Raw genomic sequence first — 12919 nt, 5'->3', positions numbered from 1 at the left:
AGCCTGGTCCTCCCTGCTCCCTCTGCCTGTTGTGAAGCTGGCAAAAGCCGAAGCTCAGCCCGCCCCAACCTGCCCAAGACCCGCCCCGGAGAGCCTTGCACCTCCCTTCCCCGACACCCGGGTCCCTCCTGGGGGAGCCCGGCATCTTCGCGCCCCGCAGGACCAGGCTGGCAGCGGAGGGAAGGAGATTCTCCAGCATCCTCCTGAGATTTTGCACCCACCTCTATGGACCTGTCCTCCGGTCACCCACCTGCAAAACTGCGGGGAGCTGGAGCACCGACTGGTCTTTTAGGGTGTATTTGGAGGCAGATGTTCTCTGTGCAAAAAGAGATCCTGGGTTTAACCTTCTTTCTGCTTTATGGGCCCATTTTTGTGGCTGGCAACAGTAGGTTCTCAAAGGGTCTGGATTTTCAGTGGGTCTGACAGCATGGTATTCCTTAGGGACTCTCAGAGATGGAGCTTCTGCATTTTGGCATCCCCATCCTCTCAGATGGAAAATTTTGAGCAGTGACAGAGGAACTCCTCCACAAGCTGCATAAGGTCTTTCTGGCCCTTGTGTTACAAAGATGCTTCAAATGTAGTTTTATTTCTTGGTGCAAAAGGTAAAAGCTAAAGTCCTTATTGCCTATGGCTTGGATTTTGTGGGGGGAGAAAAAAGGCAAAAAAAAAAAGAGATAGTAATTTTTTAAATGTCGGGGTTCATAGGACCTAGGCACCAGTTCTGGGATTTGCCCCAGTAAATATTGCACCAACTTATTTTCAGGGCCTGAAATTGTGGATATGACAAAAGAATTTTTTCTTTATAAGATTTAAGTGCTATTTCATATCCTGTTTATCATTCATTATTTCCCAATGGTGTCAAACACCAGAGTTCTGTATAGTCAGAGGAGTTCCGGGGCTCACCTAAGTTACCCAAAATAGGCCTCTAATGCCATTTGAGGAAATATATATATTTGCAACTTTTTTCATAACTGCATAGACCTCCAATAAGTCCTATATCACATTTGCCAGCTCCACCTAGATATTATAGATATAACAAGGGCACCTTGAGTAGTGTTACTTATTTATGTTTAAGAAACTGAGTCATGTCTGTGGTATCTATTAATTTCTCTGATAGTCCTGACCAAATCACTCTGTTGTAATGGGAATCTAGACAATTTGTTCATATGTGGACAGCTGTATTAAAATGCTGAAACGTGGGCGTTTTGTATCAGGATGTACCCCACCTTAGTCTTGCAAATCAAAGAAAATTGGGTCTAAAACGAAATAGTATCCCCAGGCTCATGCTGGAGAGACAGTCAGCCTTACAACCTGTGCAGAATAAATAGGGGGATGAAGATAGATTTGTGGGATAACATTTGTAACCTAATTCTCATTTACCTCCCCTTTTCTATATATTTGTCTTTCATTAGTGCATAATGGCATTTGATCGCTTACCTGTACACATAAGCTTCAAATTCTACTCCAAAAATCAAGTCTATTGTAAAATAAAGAGATTAAAACCTAAAAAAAACAATCTGAAATCTGATTTTGATTGGTTTTCCCCATCTATAGTGCATCAGTTAAAGCTGTGGTCAACCCTCACTAGTCAATAAGGTGGTTCTCATCACACTGGAATAATTTTTAGGATCCCACTACAAGGCAGGCACCACATGGTATCAGGCAGTTCCTAATTCTAATGAAAAGGAAAATACAAAGCAGAGGCCTATCAAATACCCCCAGGACAGGACCGGATTATAATTTTTTTTTTCAACCAACTTGAGTATATGAGATCATAGAACAAAGAAATAATTTAGGTCAGAAGGGACCTATGGCGATCCGGCCCCAAATCATCTCCTCCCCTCAAAATATGCCAAACTTCCAAGTCAGGTCACGTTGCTCAGGCATTTGGTTGCTGTGTTTACAAAAAAAATTAAAAAAAATTGCTCTCACTCTCAGGAGTCACACTGTAAACACAAAGATGAAATTAAATGCATATCAGCATGACATTCCAGTCCACAATATTTCAGCTGGATTCCATTACTTAAGGCCTTGCAGGTCACTTTGATGAAGTCTTTCAGGTCATCATAACCAGTCTTCTAGTTTGGAGCAAAACCAAGTGAGACCATTTTTTTAGTGGTTTTTTTGTGTATTTTTTTGACATGGGTGTTCATAAGCGGTCCTTAGGAGAAGGCATTGCTTCTTAGAGCATACGTGATCTCTCAGTGCTTGCTTCCTTATATATTTTCCCCTCTCCTTCTGCTTTTCCTATCTGATCTACAGCTGATCTAAAAACCAGGCCACATTCCAGTCCTTGAGCTTTAAATTAATTAGCTGGAAGCTCCTCTTGTAAGAGTTTTTGTCCATGCTACTAAAGAAAACAAAGCGTGCTCTCATTGCGTTTTTGTAACATCTCACTGTGGTTAACGTTATAAACCTTGCCTACATTCAAGTTTCTGAGTTTATTAGTTTACTTATATCCCTTCATTACTTTAAACAGATCCTTTTGTAGGCTAAAACCTTATTTAGGTTAAACCCTAATTTCTGTTTATCACATTGATTTACTTTATTCATTTTACTCTTTGTTATTTCTCTGTAGAGAAGAGCAAATAAATAAGGAAATAATACAGGAAAGTAACCATACTGCTCATAAACTCTTGTATGCTCTGATGTATTTTGCTACTTTATATCACAGGATAGTTCCTTGCCTGGTAAGCTGGCTATAACTAAGCAATTTTTTTTTCTCTTCAGCAATTATAGGATAACTAATCTAAGGTAAGGATCAGCTCTACTTTCCTACTGCTCTACAATGCCAACCTGGGCTCAGAATGTAGCACTGATGTGCATAAAAATGTCCTCTTGTTAGCATCAACAAGCAATCTAGCCATCGTGATGGCATGAAACTTAATCAATGAAGCAATAGGCCTGAGATTCTTCCTAATCCCCATCATGGATATTCTGAATCAATGGATGCCATTTAATGAAAATGACTTGACATTTACTGAGCTACTTAGAACCTTTGCAGAAGCTGGAAAATGTTTTTTTGATACCGTATGCTACCTGAGTAAGGCTTTTCCACAACAAAAATCTTTCTGAAATGCAACTGAGTTTCCTCTGTGTGCGTACACAAGCACCTCCTTAGACAACAGAAGTATAGTGCACCAGCACCACATTCCAATATGAGCCATCAGCCAGAGAATAAAGGTGAATCTATTGATTTTTCTAAACACTCTTTTGATAAATCAGACTAAAGGTGCAAAACAAAAAGCCCTGAAAGTATGGGAAGAAGGCTGTAATTACTGAAAACATGTAATCTAGTGGTTAGACAGAACATGACATTACTGAGTAACATATTGCAAATATAATTAAAAGCAAAGCTTCATCTAAAAAATTGAGGGTATATAAAAAGGATGGAAGTTTTATTCCTGAGAATGATCTCTGTGTGATGTTTGAGGGAGTGGGGTGAAAACAGGAAGATAAAACAACTGTAGAAATGGGTTGGTTTTGAGACATTAAAGAGGCAAGGCGCTAAATATCAAAAAAGTACTTAGAGCTGCACGAGGATAATTTGTCCAGTGCATTTTCTTTGTATACTCTAGCTATGTTATCTACTTACTATTTTGCTTTGGTAAAATTGACTCCTGCTGTGTCCTGGAGCTCCGGCTCCACATGCAACCATATTCTATTACTGCTACCTGGCCTGACTCCTGGGACACCACAGAAATATAGGTAGAGTTTTGTTATGCAGTCATGGACGCTTGACTCATGTGGATTCTGTCTCACATGGAGGCCCCATCCCTGGGAACATTCCAGGCCAGGTTGGACGGGGCTGTGAGCAACCTGATCTGGTTAAAGGTGTCCCTGCTCCCTGCAGGGGGGTTGGGCTGGGTGACCTCTAGGGGTCCCTTCCAACCCAAAACATTCTATGATTCTATGTATTAAACTGTAAACTTAATTCCACCCAAGCATCTAAGACGCTTTCTGAATTTGAAAAATATATCTTATCTGTGCTTATCTACCACAAATCTACCGTTTAGATTCTTTTCACAATAAATTCCTTTAATCTTTTCAGTATTTCCACTTGAAAAAAAAATTGTCAGTGATCGCTTCTCCATTTCTACTGTCTTATTTGTTGAATAAGAAAGCAATTTTTTCAAACCTAAGAGAAGTTACTTTTTCCAGTGACACACAATGCAATCTTCATTCCTATTAATAGTCTCTAAAGAGTTGACAAACCAGCTGTTCCTGTCCTCAGAAATAGTTTTATGCATTGCATTATTCATTTGTTTTCTTGATTTCCTCTGGCCATTTCAACTCAAATTCATTTCTGTTTGTTTTTCAGGATGAGTAGAGCAACGCTGATTTTTATTCATTAAAATGCGGCTTTAACACTAAGCTTGCTCCCCTCATAAGAGCCAAGAATAGATCCATGTTTCTCCTAAGCATAGGTTGAGTCTACAAAATAGAAGACAGGTAAACGTGAGTAACCTATTTTTAACAACCCAGAAGTTCAGTAACTGCTGTCTGTTTAACAGAGAGAAGGGCATTTTTCATCCAGACTTTTCTATTTGATTATGCCATTTTCTCCACTGACTGCAGAGGGAGCTCAGACAGCTAGCGTATCTCACACCCCTGGAGCAGTACTTTGTCATCTAATTTCAGACATTAGGAATGTAAATGTAAACTATTTCAGGTTATTTTCACAGTAACAGACACCGTTGAATGCAATTTGCCTGACATAATTTAGACATCTGCAGAGGACGAGATAATCAATTCCTCAGGGCGCACTCATCTCCACCGTCTCTTAAAAGGAGGATAGGATGATTGCTCAGATGTAGATGTTTATTTTAGGGGTGAAATTCCACACACTGGTATGGACACCTAATGTAGGCATCTATCTGGGTGTGTAAGCTGGAAAAGTAAGCTCCCGCTGCGGTTAATAGCCAGTCTAAACTAATTAGCTAGGCTTCCTTTAGAGTCATGGGAATGAGATAGAAAGTTCCTGTTAGAAACTCATTTGTATTATATTGTGGTGGGAGGTACTGACTCCTAAGTCGTTCTCTCTCCTTTAAGTGACTTCAAAAGGAGATGAGAAGTGGAGTTTGTTAAAGACATTGAGAAATGTAGACATCGACATGTAGGTGTCTAGATGCAGATTGGATGTTCAAGCTTCCGTTGGGGTCAATAACAATCTAAAAAGGCACCTTCATTTAGTCTGTTGAATGGTTCTTTAGACTCCGTTGACTGGATTGGCTAAGATCCTATATAACTTCATACACCTCAAGGCTTAATTAAGTTGCCCAATAACATGTGACCAGTGCCAACTGAGATGCCTTAGTATATTTAACATTCACAGGAGGCTGGCAGATATGAACCATGGGCACTGAAGGCATGGCAGGTTGAGGCTACCTGGGTAAATGGACCTAGATTCTTGTGTGTGAGAAAATGCATCAGGGCCTGAAATCAAATAGGATAAATCCTAGCCAGAGTAGACATCTGATTTAGGTTGACTTTTAACATTCATCTTTGGTGAGATGAATCCTATGCGTGCTATGTGTTCCTCAAAGATAATCTGAATTACAACAAGGCCTGGCTGCACTCCTTTTCCTCAACCTGATTTTGATGCCATCACAAACTGTTTCTCCTCAGGATGGTATATTGTATGTATGGTTATATCATCTGCTTATAGTACACTTCATCAATGACTTCACTTCCTTCATTTAAAGCAGGCACTTCAATCTCACCTAAATATATATATATATAGTCTTTTGCTGAGGGGACATTATCATTAGATTTTTGTTTCTTGGTTGTTTTATTTCTGCATATTACATGGAAGCACATAACCAAACGTTGTGCTATTTACAGTTGGATTCCAAATAAGAAAGGAATGACATCCATGACTTACTTTACAAGCACATTGCTAGTCCCGCCATATATACTAAAGAACTGAGAACATGCAAAGGATCCCAAAGTTCATTTTCTCCTTCAGCTTCCTAGGCATGGTAAAACAATCACTCATAGCAGAATATAGTTTCTGTGATGATTTTAAAGGTGCATGGATGTCAACACAACGACTAGCAGTTGAATGAGTGTTGTTGATGTCATTCATTCTGTGCTTTCAGTGGAAGCTGAATACTTCTGTATACCACATACTTCTAATAACCCCAGTGCTAACACAATGCATTAAGGCTATTTGAATTGAGCTTTGGAAGGGTAGATAATAAGGACAGCAGACGTGTCACAGGAGCAGTAGCAGAAGATCCCTGGGATCTACAGAAGTTTTCTGGCAGTGGCAACCCAGAGTGCTCTGCTGTCAAAAATTATGGTAGCATGGTTTTTGCTGTGCCTTCCTGCGTTACTCTTCACATTAAACATAAGGAAACATGGTCAGCTCTGCTACGGATATACACCAAGAAACAAACCTTCCCCTGAAAAATGAATAGAAGACTATTTCCAACACTATTTTCTCTAAACAACAACAAAGTTCTTGATGTGTTCCAGTTCCTCCTGTCATTCAACTTGATCTTCTTAGTGTCTTTCTAGTCTCTCAGCTTTGTGGAAGTATCATATCACGTTCAGTTCAACCCAAACCCCAAACTAACGGGAAGGGCTTTCTGAGAATTGAACCACGTTGATTTTTTTTTAATGACCAGTTATTAGAAAAATAATGAGGAATAGCTAAATAGCAAAAAATACAAGGACCCAACTCTCATAATATATTCAGCCGCCATTCCTAGCTGATGAATTCATCCATGATCCTAGAAAGTGTGAGGTTCTCACCTTTAAGTTTATCTTCTTTAAGATAAGTACAGCTGAGATAGTCATGTCATAGCTTTATTTGTAACAAAAGAAGAAAAGCAGACATGTTTAACTGTCTTTTTTTAATTATTTTTTCTTATATTTTTATTTTAACGTTAGACCAATTGGATCCTGCGTGCCATTGGCTATACCGATTAAATGAATCCAACACATAAATCCTTTATGTGATCTACCCCCTGGAGACTCGTTATTCTCAGTGCTGGCATTTTGGAAAAGGAAAACTAAAGAAAAATTAAATCATAACAGGAACCACAAGCTTTCCTGTGAGGGAAACTTTGTGTGCTCAAGGCCAAGCACCGCAAGCTATGCGTAGGGGGAAATTACTTGACTCAATTTCTGGGAGTGCAAAATACCGTAGCTAAGGATTTCTGAGTCACAACCCTCAAATGGGACAGAATCAAGTCTTATAGAGATGAAACTTTCTTGTAGGCCTTCCAGCTAAAGCTGTAGTCATCAGAGCACTAATATTTGCCCTAAAAAGTAACTATCTCGGGAAAACAGGAGGATCATCGATTTCTAGGATTAAACAGAAAATTCTTTTGGTTTCTATGTAAAATACATCAACACCAGCCTACTCCCTTCAACATACGTATTTGGCCTATCAAAGGAGAACTGCAAAATACCTTCATTTACATTAATCTTGGATGAAAGCCTTGTATTAGTTTCCTCTAAAGCGACTTAGTCCCCAGGAATGCTAAAGTTAGGCTTCTGCTCTGAACTACTTTGTGGAAGGGCCTCTCTCTCCTTTCCCGCTGATTACAGGGTACCTAGGGGGACCCTCCCTCTATACGACATACCTGAAGTTCGACAAAGTGGATGCTGCAAAGTGTATTCTCGGAATGCTACCCTTAGGAGCACACATAAGTAACTGCAATATCTAAGCTACCACACATCTCAGAAACAGCAATCCCCTCAGACTCTGAGGAGCTCAAGTGTTTCCTGTTTCACAAATAATATCTGACAGACTAATAATGAGAAAGGATCATATATAAAATATATTAAAAAACCAGCATCAACTTTGGCTATGAAAACCACTACGGGGAGACCTTTTTTTCTTTTTTATTCCTACTTCCCTCCCTACCTTTCTTTCTCTTTCCTTTTCTAGTATAAAAGTTTTCCCCCACCAGAAGAGATTAAATACATAAAAAAAACCCCTTATGGCTGTCAAAGGGTTTTCAATTGACTGCTTTTAGATTTGATGAAAACCATATTTCAAATAAAATATCTAGCTAAAAATCACAATCCAAACCAATAATCAATGAATAGGTCCATTTGTTAGTGGCAGAACACCTCTGCATGAAAAATCCATGACAAAAATATTATGGAATCCTTTTTTTTTTTTTAGAGCTAGGCTTATATTTCAGGTTAACACAAGTGTGGTGGCACCAGATAATTATCACCTTGCCCTCTGATTCTTAAGTGCAGGAAGAAAAATCCATGAACCTCCCCCAGGAATAGACCGATGAAACAAAGAAGAGGTTTTTGTCCTGTAAAATCTGTGAACTTGCAACAGTTTAACTGATCTGCAGGAAAATTTTAAATAATTACATTTGTCACTATTGTGGCATTTACAAGGAAATTAAAAAGAAATCTTGATTTGTCTCAAAGTGAGAATATTATTTAAACTTTTGGCAAACCAGCAAGTCAAGATACCATCTGGGGTCAAAATTTAGGCTGTTGTCATTGTTTAAGTGAGATTCTGTTTTGAGCAAACAACATTTTGGAAGAATAGATGATATATTTTATTGCTGTATCTACTGTATTTTTTGTCATTAAGTTTTTTTTGTAGTAATTCAACCATATGACATATTAAGGGGAAGTGGATGCAATTGTGAGTGCTACTTGAACACCCATCTTTAAGCAAACAGTAGCAGTGAAAGCAGAATGCCACGTGGGCTAATTCTGCAACTCCAGTGACATTATTTGAATCCTGTTTAACAAATTGACCACTGTATGATTTAGTAATTCTAGATCATCAAAAGCTAACTACGTTGCTTTTATCATAGGTACGTGGGGAAGATGCTGTTTTCTAGCTGTGTCTTTGTGTAGGGCTTGCCCATCATTGCTCTTATTTTTCTAGGGGCCATTACAAATAACAAAAATAAAACTGTGTGAGAAAAGGCATCAAACCCGCTTTCTTTCCACTAAAAAATTCATAAGACGGTTTGGGGTTTGGCTTTTTTTGGAGAGAGAACTGTGCAATAGGGAGTGTATTACACAGTTATATTCAGGGAATTAAGCTATTTCCTACAGCATTAGTTCAATAATGTGAGAAAATTCTTATTGTCAATACCCATGAAAAATAGTTGCATGAGAATCAACTCAGCATTAGGACTGATCTATACCCAGGAACTCCTGAACAGAGACTACATAAAAACTAACTCAGCATTACAATTGATTTACACCCAGGAGAGCAGGAAGAAAAAGTAGCGTAAGTGTGCCACGAAGCACAGAGAGGGGACAAGCTTACAGTTAGGGATTGTGAGGTTTTACCTTTTCAAAGATCCTGTTGTACGAACTGGCTTATTTGTCCAAAATTTCCTTTCTTTTAAAGACAGTGGTGATTACCTTCCTCCGCTTTCTCCAACAATATTTCAAAACCAGTAAAAAAACCTCTGAACTTACGGTAGTCAGGCCAGAGAACACAAAACCATAAAGTTCCTCTTAAATGGGGATAATTCCATTTATATTTATAATACCTAGCTTTCTGTTCTGAATATAGCAAACAGTTCATGATTTATACATATTCACTGAACCCCTTTTCCTGTTACTTAATTTTTTATAAACAGGTTTTAATTCTCCCAGATTACTTATTTGAAAAATTGGTAAATAATTCATACATACCAACAAAATACCTTGAATTGAAGCTTCTGGCACATGGTACCTTTACATTCTCTGTTCACATTGATTTAGCTTCTGGTCTTCGTTTCCTAATGCAGAAATTACAGTGATTATTTCCATATGTGGGCTTTTTTGTGTGTCTGTAATATGCAGTACTCACCTGAAGAGATCATGAAAGTGATTGTTTCCCTACTTTTTCTTTTTCTCCTAGGGAAAATAATTGTGAAAAATGCAAAAAAAAAAAGAAAACAAGTCCATCACAAAATCCTTACAACAGCGTTGATAAAAAAATTCTCTAATGTTGCTCTAATCTGTAAAGAGCATCAAGGTTCACACACAGGCCAGCTAAAATACCAGAGGAGATGATGAAGGTGCAAACAGATGAAAAAACCTGAAATCACACATCATCCTTAACAAATACTTAACTTTTAACAGCAGTCAATTGGTAATATTTAGGGACAAAGGGGTCAACAGGCATTCAAATGTGACCAGCTGAGCCTAATATATGGTGTTTAAAGTGATTGACTTGTGTAACATGTAATTAAGCCATTGACCAGTTTGGCCCAGAACATTTTTTCAGAAGCTGCTGAGCTGCAGATTGCTGGAATTCAGCCAGGTATTCTTGGAATAATCATTGCAGAGTTGTTGTGCTCTTATAGCTTTACTGAGCTTTCTGCTACAGCCACTGTCAGAGAAAAGAATCAGCTATTAATGCCTTTGCACTGAACTGTACCACTGATTTTCACGCTCTTAAGCTTTAAAAAAAAAAAAAACAGAACCAACCCCCCAAAAAACCAACAAGCTAATGTATTTTCTCATTTTAAATATTTCAGGACTGGAAGGTTGATTCCACTGTTTAAATAAAGGCTTTTTGAGAAATGATGCTTTATTATAATGTTTGTCATTAAGAGGCCCTGAATTTTCTCTGAGATATTATTACGGAAATAATAATAAAAAAGTAATCCCATTTACACTTGATGCTAAATCTGCAACTCCTGGTGCAAATATTAGCCAGCAAATCAAAAGAAATGACAGAAGCAGAAGGTAGGCGAAGGTGAATGCACAAAGCAACGTTGGCTTTTCTGCACTGTTTATTCTCAGAATTGCGATTCAGGCGGGCATATGAATCCTGAAAAGATACATGATTACATCCTTGAGTACAGGTCTGGCCTGGGTACACGTCCTCAGATCTTTTCTTGGAAACATCACCACCTTAATTCAGGTTGAAATGATCAGGTGATTAGTAGGTTATTTCTGCAGCCTTCTATTAGAAGGGATATAACTATCAGTTGCAAATACAATTCTCCTCTGAGAACAACGAAAACAGCTCCTGTGGCCTCTCTTAATTAATAGATGGCAGTGAGCTTTGTATCAAGGACTTAAATGTTTCCACCTAATGCAGGGTTTGTTGTTATTATTGTTTCTCCTCCTGACACTGGAGGGCTTATTATAGTGGAAAAGCTACCGAGGTAGAATCACCATAATTAAAAAGACATTTCATGAAACACGAAGCAGCAAGAGGAAGACTGTCCTCTTTTGTGTTGCTTAAATGTGAAGCTGCTTAGTGGCCTGAAGAGTCTGAGGGGCTGGTGGTATGTGCCCAAGTGTTGTACGAGCTGCAATGGTGAATTAAACAAAAAGATTTATGCCGCAGAGGATTCAAGGATTTAGTGAGAAAAAGAAGGCAAACATAGCTGGTGACCTTTAAAGAAGCGGGTAATGCAGGCAACCCATGCATATTCCCTTGATGCTACTCAAGGTACTTTCTCCCTGGTACACTGTCTTCTGCAGTGAGACCTGACAAGCAGGTGGGTGGGCATCACCTCTCATTAACAGCCCTGTGCCGTTTTGCCATCATCTGCCAGAGACAAAGGTCTTACCTCTGACAGGGACCTGACACCTGAATTTCATACTGGAAGTGAGCAAGTGCTGTTGGTTAGGAAGGAAAAGAAAACGAGTGTGTAAGTCAGAGCACTACTGAACGGAGGCTTTTGAAGTGGAGGAGCAGGAATAATTCATTTTTCAGCTTGCTGTTAATCCTTATAAATGGAAAAGATGTTCAGGCTGGCTGTTTTTTCCCCTTCAAGCATACCATGAACCAAAAAAAACCCCAACAGGTCAGAACAAGTAGGAATAGTTTGCTTAGGTTTTATTAAGTTTCTATTTTTTTAAGTAAAGTTCATGGAACATCACAACATACTAAATGTTGCATGATAAATATCAAGATACGGTAAAACACAAACCATATAAAAATCATCTTTGATATATTTATCACCTTAGTTTATCTCTCATCTCTGCAAAGCTAGGACAAGAAAGTAGGGGCCACATACTGCAAAGCGTTACAACGTAGATGCTACATGTACATGCAAAACTGAGATAAGTCAAGCACTTGGGAAGGTGTTTCAGCTCAGAAAGGTGCACGGAAATAGATGGTTTATTAGCGTGCATTTGCTAATAGAAATCACATGGACTAATTTTAAAGCTGATAAGAAAACATCTTTATTACGGAAACTATTACAGAATTTAAGGTACACCAAGAAACATCTACGTGATGCACATTTATAAACTTGGTAAATGTTTGTACAAGGCCAACTCTTTAAAGATCTGCTGGTGTGTAAATATTAATTACAATCCTGTGACAAAGCGAAAAAAAGAAGGGACAAAATTAAGTCATAGATAAAAGAATCCGAGACAATGGGGTTTTTTTGGAGCAGAACCAATCAGCCTGATAACAGAAAATAATCATCAGATTTTATTGTTGTCTGGGCTTTTGAGAAAGGATGTAGGTATCCCGTCCATGAAAAGTGTTCATTCACACTTTGAATCCTGCATTTGCAACCAGACCAACTCTATGGACTCATAACTGTACCTCAAAGTATGAACTTTATTCTAATGCAGTATCCAGAGCTAGATCTGAAGGCAGTGGAAATTGGTTATTTTTCCACTGAATCCAGCAGAATGCCACCAAAGGAAGGCAGTCTATAACCTAAATTAAGTGTTATTTCATCCTCACTCCACTTCCAAAACAACTCTAAGAACTGTGCTTTAAAATTAGATTATAGATTTTCCAACTAGATACAACTTTTTTTTTTTCTCTCCCCAAAATACTCCCCAAAATGTAACTGTGCATGTGGGCTTTGTAAGTTTTTTCTTAGGAAAGAGTTTAAATTTTTCACTGAAACCCTGCAAGTCAAAACAAAAAGGAAGTATTCCCACAACAAATCTGACGAAAAAATTTTTTTTTTTTTTTTTTAATTTTTTTCCGAGACAAGTTAAAGAG

The sequence above is a fragment of the Egretta garzetta genome, unplaced genomic scaffold (genome assembly GCF_000687185.1).
Source record: "Egretta garzetta isolate BGI_Z169 unplaced genomic scaffold, ASM68718v1 scaffold117, whole genome shotgun sequence".
In the NCBI taxonomy this organism is placed as follows: Eukaryota; Metazoa; Chordata; class Aves; order Pelecaniformes; family Ardeidae; genus Egretta; species Egretta garzetta.
Note: the sequence above shows the minus strand (reverse complement) of the source record.